We start from the raw sequence: 11,407 nt of genomic DNA on the forward strand, positions 1-11,407 counted from the left end.
TTCTTTCTTCCTGATGAATTCTGGCAGAGCTATACTCTTTCCTCTTAACACTGCTTTTGCTGTGTCCCACAACTTCTGGTAGTTCGTGTCCTCATTATCATTTGTTTCTGGAAACTTTTTATTTCCTCTTTGATTTCTTCTCTAAGCCAAAAGTTGTACATTACTTCCCTTAAAGAAAATATTTTCTTGCTGAGCTTTAGTCTGTTTGATCTATTGAGAAGTGAAAAAGTAGTGTTGAAATCTCCAACTAGTATTGTGTTGCTCTCAATGTTTTTCTTTAAGTCTATTAGAAGTTATTTTTAAGTATTTTGCTGGTCTGTCATTAGGAGCATCTACAGTGAGGAGGGTGAGTTCTTTCTGATGTACAGATCCCATGATCATGAAGAAATGACCTTCACTGTCTCTTATAACCTATAGCCTGAAGTCCATGTGGTCTGGTACTAGTATGGCCACTCCAGCTTTGTGGAGGTGTTCTTTTCTTTCTTGAAGAATTGTTTTCCAGCGTTTATCTTTGAGCCCATGGTTACTTTGATTGTTCAGAAGTGTTTCTTCAGGCAGCAGAAAGTTGGGTTCAGTTTTCTAATTCATCTTCCCATTCTGTGCCTCTGAATTGACACATTTAGTCCATTGACATTGAGGAGATTGTTGTGATGGGGATTTGTGGTATCTTTATGTAGAATTTTTGTACTTGTGGGGATTGTCTTAGCTTAAAGTCGCCCTGTTAATTCTTCTTGCAACAAAAATATGGAACACTTTACAAGTTTGCATGTCATCTCTGTGCAAGGACCATGCTAATCTATGTATCATTTCAATTTTAATATATATGTTACAAAACATACTAGGAGTTGATTTTTCCATATTTTTCTCTTCTGATTACTTTGAGTGCTGTCCTTACTCACTCCTATGGCAGACAGTGATTCCTAATCAAGGAATGTATTTCAAAGCAGCTTAAATAGATAGATTTAGAACTTTAATGTCCCAGCAAGAAAAATATGGTTTTTACCATATTATCTTTTACCATACCCAAGACATCAGTTTTACAAAATAATTCTTTTGGAAGATGGTATATGAGTCTCGTTTAATTCCCTTCCCTGAAACCTTCATTAAGACCAATAAACTAGAGCCTTTTGCTGTTCTCACCTCAGTCCCGTGTACATCTCCATGAAAAGGTGGATGGTGTCGTCTGCAATTTGACCACTTTGAATGTAAGTAGGATTTTTCTCCTGAAGGAAGAGGTGAGGAGAATATTGATGATTTCATTCCACCTTATTACAAGTACAACTTGAATGGAAGGTGAGACTCATGAGGCTCCTGTAAAGGACAGAAAAAGGGGTCTCAGTGAAGTTTAATGGCCAACACACTTTAACAACACAGACGACTCAATGTAGCCTGTGTGCATCTTTGTGCATAGTGAGTTTCATATCTACTGAGAGTGATTCTCAGTCATGACACAAAGGCAAAACAGACCTGTATTTAAAAATCTAGTTCTCTGTGCAGAGCTGGGTCTCTGAGGTGATTGAACAAGTGTATAGTAATTTATTACTAAGCACATAAGTACTTTTCGATCTAAAATTAATTCCAAATATGTCTAAAATGACAGTCGACTGACCTGGCAGCTGGCTTTCCCCACCGGGGCCCCTTGGACGGGGAGGGGTGAGTTTCCCACACTGCCCTGAGTAGAGCCCCGGCAGCTGAAGACCTCTGCAACCAGCCATAGGTACGCTTAAGACCACTCTCCCCAAGCTTGAAGGAGCCTCATGCATGAAGGAACTGGAAGCAGAACCTGTGTAAACACACAAAAAATAAAAGGCTGGCGGTCAGGCCGTTTCCCCACTCCACGGAGGTCGATGACGATGGTCAGGAGATGGAAGGAAACGGGGGTCAGGCTGGTTGGTTGTGGAGCAGCAGGTTATTACATGGAAGAGATTTATGTCATGGAGGCCTCAGGAATCCTCAAGCACATGAGCACACTGAGAGCCCTGAAGATCCCCTTATATAGATCATAGAACCTCTAAAAGGCGCATTACAGTGATGTCAACAAAAGGAATTACAGAAAGAACCTTGAGGCAGCAAACCATACATTGTTTCTTTACATCCACATTGATTCCTTTTAATCAGCAGGCCAGTAATACTGGCCTCCAGAAAGAAGATACAAAGCCAAACTGAAACCTTCCACAAGCACTTTCACAAGCTGCAAGCACCTTGATTTGCATCCCAAAGACCAGCCTGGCTAGAGCTGGGAATCTATATCCCAAAGATCAGTCCTGGCTAGCACCTGAGATCTGCAGATCTAAGACCAGCTAGGTTTCTGAGAGAAAAGGAAAACTGTCTCGATATACTGAAATCATTTACTGAAGGCAGTTTGAAGGGGAGAAAGCAGTCTCATCCAAGCTAGTCAGGACACACAGGAAAAGAGCTTCTAGGAGGTGTTTCTCCTCTCCTTGTCCAACCAACATATAAGCATATATAATATTAATCATTTTGTATGGACACAGTAAGAAATACTTTGAGCTTGTAGAATTGCTCTCCTAGGGCCATCTCGATCTCAGACTGCAGTGCTCAGGCAAGATATCTTTCCTATTCCTAGCAGCAGGGCCCTAGTCTCATCGTTACTTTTGGATCATGACATCATTTGCCTATGATCAACCTCTTAACTTATAGTTAAGAATTGTGGCACCTTGGCCAGGCCCATCGCGATGACAGTGTGGCACATAACTTACCGGCTTGCCCTGGTTCCATCCAGTCCCACGTCGGGACCCTGCCCTTGGGGTGCTAGGAAGTGAGGGCAACTGAGGCTTAAGTTGAGAATCAGATGCCCAGGAGTGAATAATATTCAAAGCCAATCAATTCCTAAGTTACAAAGCATATGAATTAATTGTCTTCCTGTATCTATACAAAAGGACCTTGCATTAAGGTAGACTGCTCAAAAGACATAAGGAGAGGAGGAAGGCAATATTAACTTACAGTACAGCTTCAGTGTATAAGAGGGATGAGACCTTACAAATTGGTTGGGGAAGAGAGCATAGAAGTGGTTACAGACAGACAAAGTAACAGGAGTGACTCGGGAGCACTGTTATGGGTGCAATTTGATAAACCTAAGCTCTGTGTACTCCAACAGATCCCAGGTGTGCGGGACCGGGGGATGAGATCTCCAAGGCTGCTCAGATCAAGACTGGGCCCCCTCCATCCAGATCCCCCATCTTCTTAAGTGTTACAACCATGAACTGCCCCTGGAGCCATGTAATTCCATCAATGGCCAAGATCCAGAGACTGGATATTGTTGATAAGATAACAACTCTTATTGTTCAGTTCTCACTCTCACAGAACCTGGTAGGCTTCTGCAAGTATCTTGCCCGCAAGGCAGAGTCTGTGTTTCTGGTCACTGTTTCTTTTGAAATACAGAAGCTACTTAATTTAAGATAGTCCCCTTTGTTTATCTCTGTTGCCAGTTGCTTGGCAAGTGGCGTGTTATCTTAGAAGATACCATTAGCTTCAATGTTGTGGAGGGATTTGCCAACCTTGTCTTCAATGTAACTGAGGGATTCTGGTTGATTTTGAGGTCTTTGACGCATTTTTATCTGACTTTTGTGCATGGTGTTAGGTAGAGGTCTGAGCCATTTTCTTTTTGCATGTAGCTGTCCAGTTTATTTTTGCACCGTTTGTTTAAGAGGACTCTCTTGCTCCACTTCACATTTCTTGCTCCCTTATCAAAGATTAGATGATGTATATTTGAGGGTGTGTGTCAGTATATTCAATCCTTTTCCAATGGTCTGCGGCTCTGCCTTTGTTTCAGTACCATGCTGTTCTCATTATTATCACTTCATAGTAGAGTTTGATGTTGGGGAAGGTGATGCCTCCATCGTCTTTTTCCCAAGAATTGCTTTAGCTATTAGTTGGCATTTGTTGTTCCGTATGAATTTCAGGAGTGCTTGATCAATTTCTTTGAAGAATGTCATGGGTATCTTTATAGGGTAAAAGGTAAAGGTAAAGGCCCTCCCGTTGATCGTCGATTTGCTCGAGTGGGCCCAGTAACGTCTCCATTGGAGACTTTGTTGTTACTGTGTCTGGCATATCGAATACTCTCGGTAGCTTGCCGGGCTCTCCGAGAGGGGCGGAGGAATCGAACTCGGGTCGGCCATGTTGGCCGCGTGTAAGGCGAACGCCCTACCCGCTGTGCTATCGCGGAGCGATCTTTATAGGGATCACATTGAATTTGTACAATGCTTTCGGGAGTATTGCCATTTTGACAATGTTAATTCTCCCATTCCATAAGCAGTATATATGTTTCCGTTTCCTCGTGTCCTTTGTTATTTCCTGTTGTGTAGGTCCTTTACCTCCTTAGTTAAGCAGATTCCAAGGTTCTTGATTTTCCTGAGGCATGATTGTGAATGGACTTGCTTTTTCATGTCACTTTCTTCTCTCTCATAATTTGCGTATAATAAAGCCATAGACTTTTGGGTATTGGTTTTATAACCTGCAATTTTACTATGAAAGTCTATTGTTTCTAGAAGCTTTTTTGGTAGATGTTTTAGTATTCTTTAAAAAGAGTATGACATCTGCTGTGAATAGTGAGAGCTTATTTCTACCTTTCATACATAAGAAACCCTTAATATCTTTTTCTTACCTTATTTCTATTGCAAGTACTTCCAGTACCACCTTGAACAGAAGTGCCAAAATGAACTTTTACGTAGCACTTTCTGTCTGTAAATTTCTATGCTAAGAACAGTGGAATATACAGTGATATCTTAGTAATTTACAAGTAAATTATGAAGACAGATACTATAAAAGAATTTCTTTGTATAAATTTCCAAAATGTGTAGCTTTTATTAAATATATTAAGAATAAATCATAGATCTTGATTATACCCTGAAGATTACTTCATTGTTAGAAATTACCCTTCTAAAATGCAATAAAGTGACACATTTTAAAAATGTTGATGATTCGCTCATTAATTCAATGAATCTGTGTTAGTCTGGTGGTGCAATGCCTCCAGGAAATCAACCTGTACCCTCAGGTGAGTGCATCAACCGTCTAATGGTGTCTTCATGCTTCCTGATAACCTCAAATGGCCACTGTGCCTCGGGCTGGATCCCAACACCTCAGGACTAAGTTTCCCGAGAAATTAAACTCCCAAAAGATATGTGGGAGCCATGTTCACAGACCACCCCTGGCTCAGCTATACAAGCTAATGGATTGGTCTTGTTTCAGACACCCATAAACAAATCTTGAAAGAGATCAAAAGCCTCAGTTAACTTTGGACCTGCAAAAGGCTGAACACACAAGGGTAAATCAGAGGGAGGCAGGTTAGTTGGGTGCCCATACAACCAGAACCCAGTGCAGTCACTTGCTCCCACAATCCAAAATCGCCACCATGCCCTCGTCTGGTTTCCACCATCTCAGGTGGCTCTCACTGAAATATAACAGCTGAAAATTCGGATATGCGGGTTTTGTGACTGATATCTCCAGGTTTTCTCTGGGTCACGATGGGCATCCACCCCCACTGCCCTGTACTTATGGAAGCCTCAGCAATCATTTCCATACCTCAAAGCTACTCCAGCCTTAGCTTCCTGATAAAAATACTAAATTTCTTGAACAAACATGATGACCTCTTAGTACCTGTACGAGACCCATGATGCACAAAATAAAAAGGAGACAGAGAGAAAGAATTAAAGATCCTGCCATAGAGACAGGCTGGGGGTGGGGGTAGGGTGTTGGGGGATGGTTTTAGGGAACCAGGAACATTGGTGGTGGGAAATATACACTAGTGGACGGATGGATGTTCGATCCTTGTATGACTGGAAGCAAATTATGAATAGCTTTGCAATGGTCTATCTCACAGATATTCAATAAAATATTAAAAATATATATAATTAATTTGTACCTCAGACTACTGATAGAAGTGTAAAACCCAGCATATCTATTTTTGTGTTCTCTGTAGGAAAATAATGTTACTCACCCGTGTGCTTGTAGCTTGAAGAATACTAACCCCAAAGATACATCAATGACTGTCTTTGGCATGAATATTGTAATTGCAGCTATGTTATGTTTTAGAATCAGTTCATGGACAAGAAATCAAGAGGAGCAAGTGGCAAAGAGCATCAGTGTTGAATGGATACATAATGTTTGAGGAGCTTGCAAGGGAGACTAAAGATTTGGCATGAGAAGAGGGAAGACACAGAAGAGTGAAGTACTAATAAGTATCATGAGAAAAATGCAAGGGAGGACATTTCCTAGCAAGTGGCACGCCCTGTTGAGCTTTTGGTGAGGATAAGTATTAGAAAGTATCTTTCCCATTTAGTGGTATAAAGGTAATTTTGATGGGTGCATTTAAAAATTACTTTAAAAATTAGAATCACCAAGAGATACACAGTTACAAAGTTGCTCATAATTGAGTTTCAGTCATATAATGTTCTAGCACCCTTCCAGTATAATGGTGGCATTTTTGAAGGAATATCCCTGGTGGGAAGACTAGGGCATCTGAATCTTAACACATTTCACCAAATATATGATCTCTTCTCACATGATATACCCTTTCCCCCTGCTTCTTTGATTTATGTTTTCATGCAATATTTCCTTGTGAACCTCACTCAAGTGAGGGTCCCTATTTAAGACAAGTACATGTTTCTGGGGCATTGCATATTTTTTGGTTGCTGGGAGAGTCTCTAAAGCAATGCTCAGGAGGTGTGGAGGACCCACAGGCAATTCTCAGTAAACGTAGCCATGGTGCTTGGGGTCCTCCGATACTATACAGCCTTTCATACTCTGGCAATCAGGTGGTGCTGGGAGTCAAATTGAGTGCATGTAAGAAAATACCATAAAGCACTACACTATCTCCTGCGGCCCTGGGTATTAGATTGATGTCAGCATTCGAGGTCCTCCCATTTGTCAGAAAGCAGAAACTTGTGCAGGAGAAAGTGGAAGAGACCTTAGGGTTTAGCTTCGTTGACTGAGTAGATGGTGGTAGCATTAAGATTAGAACATAAAGTAAAAATAAAACCAGAGAAAGATCTAACAATAGTAAAGAGGGCTTTAGTACTCAAAAAGTTTAGAAACAGGCTAATTAGAAAGTAGTTTTAAAAAGTATCCAGGAGAGAATATAGTATTGTGAGTGAACCAATCTACTCTATGGATACATCTCATCCTTGAAATGGAAAAGGACAATATGTTACAGTTACAAATTTACAAATAAGATATATACCATCAATTTCTGCTGTGTTCCTATGCTTTACCAAGTATTATTCCAATTTTATATTTACTTTAATGATTAAAACAGTATTTGCCAACATTATACTTTTAATGAAATGTTTTATTAAAAATGTTTTTTAAAAAATTATTAAAAATGTTTTATTAAAATGTTATTTAAAAAAGATACATATGGGCCAAAGAGTAGTGCATTATGTAGAGTGTGTTTACTTTGTATGCAGCTAATCTGAGTTCAATCCCCAGAACCCTGAGGCTGTCAGAAGGAATCTCTGGATAGAAAGTCAGAAGTGAGCCCGGAGCACATATGGGTGCGCTCCCTTCCCCACAAAAAAGGAAGAAAAGAAAAACATATAACTGATTCTTGAGTAGCATAGAGGTTAAGGGTGCTAATTCCTATATAATTTTTGAAAGCCCCAAATTTAATAGATAGTCTGCTGTTGACCAAATAGATGGTTTTTTAATAATATTTACTCACATTGTCTGCAAGAAGTGCTATGTGTGGCCCGTAAATCTGTAAATTTTGATACATTTGAAAAAAATTATAATGGATTTTATAATGTACTTTATAATGAATTTGTATTTTATAGTAATAAGTGATAAATTGTATTTTTGTTTTTGTGGAGTATTTGGGCCATAGTATGTGGTGCTTGGGACTTCTGACTCTGTGCTCAAGGGTCATTCCTGGTGGTGCCAGCCATTAATTTCGGTTGACTGTGTGCATGGTAAGTGCTTTAACCCCTCTACTAAGTCTTGGAGCCAATCAAATCAATTATCTGCATATATTTTATACATGCATGGAATACTTTTTCTTAGATTTTTTATATTTCTAGGATATATTGATCATCTTTAATTATTTCACATCAATACCAATGTCCAAATATTTTCAAAATATAATTATTGACAAAAAATCATATAGAAGTCCAAATTTGTATTGTTCATGGAATAACTATATTAAAAAGAAAAAAGAACCACAATAAACATCCAAGTAAAATGAAGGTACATTTCTTTGGAGTCTTTCAATTATGTATTTATATTAGTATATATACAAATATAATCTTTAAAAAATAAATTTCAGTTATTATAACATTTTATTGAGTTTTTTATAATTGTAATGTTTTACTGCTAAGATGATATTGTTGTGAACATTTATATCTATTTGTCAACTTTTCTGATTGTTTACTTAAGATCTGATATTAAAAAGCTAACTTACTAGGGCTTGAGCGATAGCACAGCTGGTAGGACGTTTACATTGCAATTGGCCGACCTGGGTTCAATTCCCAGCATACCATATGTTCGTCTGAGCAACACAAGGGGCAATTCCTGAGTGCAGAGCCAGGAGTAACCCCTGTGCATCGCCAGGTGTGAACCAAAAAGAAAAAAAAAAGCTTAATTACTTATGACTGTGTATGTAGCTCAGGGCTAAAGCACTTGGCTTGCAAGTATGAAATTTTGGGTTCTATTCCTCGCACAATAGAAATAAAACCAAAATATCTAACTGTGGTTGAAAATATATCTCAGTGGTAAAATATTTGCCTCACATTTGTGAGGTTATTGTTTGATCCCTGAATTTCCATATACGCACACAAAAGCTAATTTACTTAAAGAATATTAAACTGGTTAAAACTAAGTATATATTGCCATACTATTATACAGATTTAATTCTCAATAAAATAACTTGAAAAGGTCTATTTTTATCATCTTTGCTAGGAAAAGATGTGACCTGATTTTTAAATGTTTGTAATTTGGGGACACATTTTAATTTGTCATTTTAATTTGTGCTCTTTGTCTATAAGTGAGCTTGAAAATTGCTCTTGTGTTTACGAGGAATTTACACTTCTTTCAATATAGATTATATGATCATAATTTATGCTTATTTTTTCTATACAAGTTTAATAGCTAAATACTGATTTATTTCACAGCACTAATTTATTAAAAACATTCATCTTTTGCCTATCATACTAATTGACATTAGTTGTATGTTTTACTTGTTTTTTGATTACTTAATTTACTTTTTATCTTTTCTTTCAGATTTTAAGATTTTCACAGAAATGAGCATATGTTTTTCTTTACCTTCTACAGTTTTAAACTGAGAACAACTGTTTGTTTTGTAAAATAAGATACCTGTGCATTTACAATTACTTCTCATTATTTTTACATTTTAACATATCTCAATTCATCTACAACTTATCATATTAAGTGTTGTCATATTGAAAGAAACCACCATTTTTTTCAATCATAGCACTGTAGCACTATCCTCCTGTGGTTCATCCATTTGTTCGAGCGGGCACCAGTAACATCTTACAACACATTGTGAGACTTGTTGTTACTGGTTTTGGTCTATCGAATACGTCATGGATAGCTTGCCAGGTTTTTGCTATGAGGGCGAGATATTCTGGGTAGCTTGCCCAGCACAGGAATCGGAATCAGGGTTGGCCTTCTGCAAGGCAAATGCCGTACCCTCTGTGCTGTAAACGTTATATAAAATATACTAGTAATACCGAATGTTGTTTCTTTAACAGTGCAATAAAATGATTATTTAGTAATTTTCTTGATTTATTAATGAAATATGTAAGCTCTTGTGTATAATGGGAGTAGTTTTCTAACACAATAGTCTGAGGAAATTGAAACTGTTATAACTGTCTTGCAGGATGTCATCTCCCTAGCCTGCTCCATTCTACCCCTCTCTCTATCCAATCCGGTCTTCTTCCTGGGAATCTGACCTCCTGATTGGCTAGGCTCTACCTGTAACTGCCTATTTTATGACATCATTCTCCCACCAAACCAACCACCAATTTGTCGAATGTTGGGGTTCCCATGCGGTTGTTTGTAAATAAATTTGAATCATCCTGGAAAGTGACCAGTGACAAATGACCAATCAACATTGACCAGTCATCTGTACTGGACACTTGTGGTCTTTAGCCGCTTCAGTTTTCAGACGTACTCTCGTACCGTCTCCTCTTCTCGTCTACCTTTCATCGGTATTTCCTCTTCTCTGACCATGTCAGGTAAGGAATAGTACTTTTCAAAGCTTTTCATTAGATTTATCATCCCTAAACTTAAAAGAAGTCTAGTGAAACCAGCACGTAGTAATGAAAGAAAGTGTTCAAGTAGAATTTTAAAGGGCTGGAGAGATAGCACACCGGTAGGGCGTTCGCCTTACAAGCGCCAACATGGCGGACCCGAGTTCGATTCCTCCGCCCCTCTCAGAGAGCCCAGCAAGCTACTGAAGCATATTCCATATGCCAAACACAGTAACAACAAAGTCTCCAATGGAGACGTTACTGGGCCTGCTCGAGAAAATCGACGATCAACGGGAGGGCCTTTCCCTTACTTTACCTTACCATTTTAGCTTGACTTTGATATTTTCTGTGTGATTTTAGACATTGGCTTTCTTTCTTTCACATACAAACTGTTTTTCCTCATTGATTACTTTATATTTTAGACGTATTTACGAGCTCAAATACAAACATATATATATGTATATATATATATATATGTTGATTCTCTGTGTTTCTTTTTCCTTTTAATCGTGTATTTTATAAAATATCCGTTGACAAAAGTAAATCAGAGACAGTATTTTTACAGAAACAGAAAATGTAGATGCTGTGGAAACCTGTTAATATATACCCGCATGTTTTCTCTGTAATGGTCTCTCCTCTTTATTTATACTTCAGTATTTTAAATATAGTGCTATTACACAGGAATAATCATTTATCTTTGAGTTTTCTATTTAAACCAGGTAATAAGAAAATTTGGGGCATGGGGAAGGTGTGGAGTGCTGAGCGGTAGGGAGGCAAGCCCTCAAAGGTAAGAAAGTTTGGGATCACTTTCATCAAACATTGACCAATCGAAACCAAGACGATATGAGGGAGAATAAAATAGGAAAGAAATAATGAAAGAAAATGGACGGCAATTATCCAGGAAGGGGAAACCGTCAGGATTGAATATTGAAGAAAACCGAGGATTTAAAATCAAAAAAGAAAGAATATATGTTAAATATGCTGAGGTAAATACACTGAGAGCAAGTCAAAGCAATTTACTTCAATAAATGCCAGGACTAGAAAGTATACAATTCCTTGAGTAGGGTACCAGTAGGAAAACCAGTATATCAGAAAGGCATCCTTGGTGACTTTTTTCCTTATTATCTCTTTGAACACAGTACTTGGTACTTGACAATTTGGAATATAAACATGCATCAGAAATG

The 11,407-nt window shown here is 38.3% G+C and overlaps 1 pseudogene; it reads right to left on the minus strand.

Annotated features, from left to right (window-relative positions):
• Positions 1-738: 738 nt before the first annotated feature.
• LOC130033688 (uncharacterized) lies at positions 739-837 on the minus strand (annotated as a pseudogene).
• Positions 838-11,407: the final 10,570 nt, after the last annotated feature.

The sequence above is a fragment of the Sorex fumeus genome, unplaced genomic scaffold (genome assembly GCF_029834395.1).
Source record: "Sorex fumeus unplaced genomic scaffold, SorFum_2.1 ptg000054l, whole genome shotgun sequence".
NCBI classification, from domain to species: domain Eukaryota; kingdom Metazoa; phylum Chordata; class Mammalia; order Eulipotyphla; family Soricidae; genus Sorex; species Sorex fumeus.